The 254-nt window shown below is 64.2% G+C and overlaps 1 protein-coding gene across 1 annotated transcript in view; it reads left to right on the forward strand.

Moving 5' to 3' along the window:
• The window catches only part of YTHDF2 (YTH N6-methyladenosine RNA binding protein 2), a 21,169-nt gene that overhangs the window by 5,383 nt on the left and 15,532 nt on the right, over window positions 1-254 (forward strand). The gene's annotated exons all lie outside the window — the stretch shown is intronic.

Below are 254 nucleotides of genomic sequence, written 5' to 3' on the forward strand. Positions count from 1 at the left end.
ACGGCAGATGTGTTTGGCTATTTTTTGCATTAAAAAGGAAAAAAAAAAAAAATAGGACCGGGCTTGAATGTTTTCTTCGGGGGGGGGGGGGGGGGAACCCCTCCGCTTTTTAGCGGAGCCCCCCCAGGAGCTGGGTCGGGGCTGGAGGGGGACGGGGACAGGGTTTGGGGCGGCCCCCCCCTGGCTCCGCGGCCTGGCCCCGGCGGCTGCTCCTGTTCCCCGTTAGCCCCCGGTCCTCTCAGGGCTCCCTGCCC

The sequence above is a fragment of the Oxyura jamaicensis genome, chromosome 23, assembly GCF_011077185.1.
Source record: "Oxyura jamaicensis isolate SHBP4307 breed ruddy duck chromosome 23, BPBGC_Ojam_1.0, whole genome shotgun sequence".
Classification (NCBI taxonomy): Eukaryota; Metazoa; Chordata; class Aves; order Anseriformes; family Anatidae; genus Oxyura; species Oxyura jamaicensis.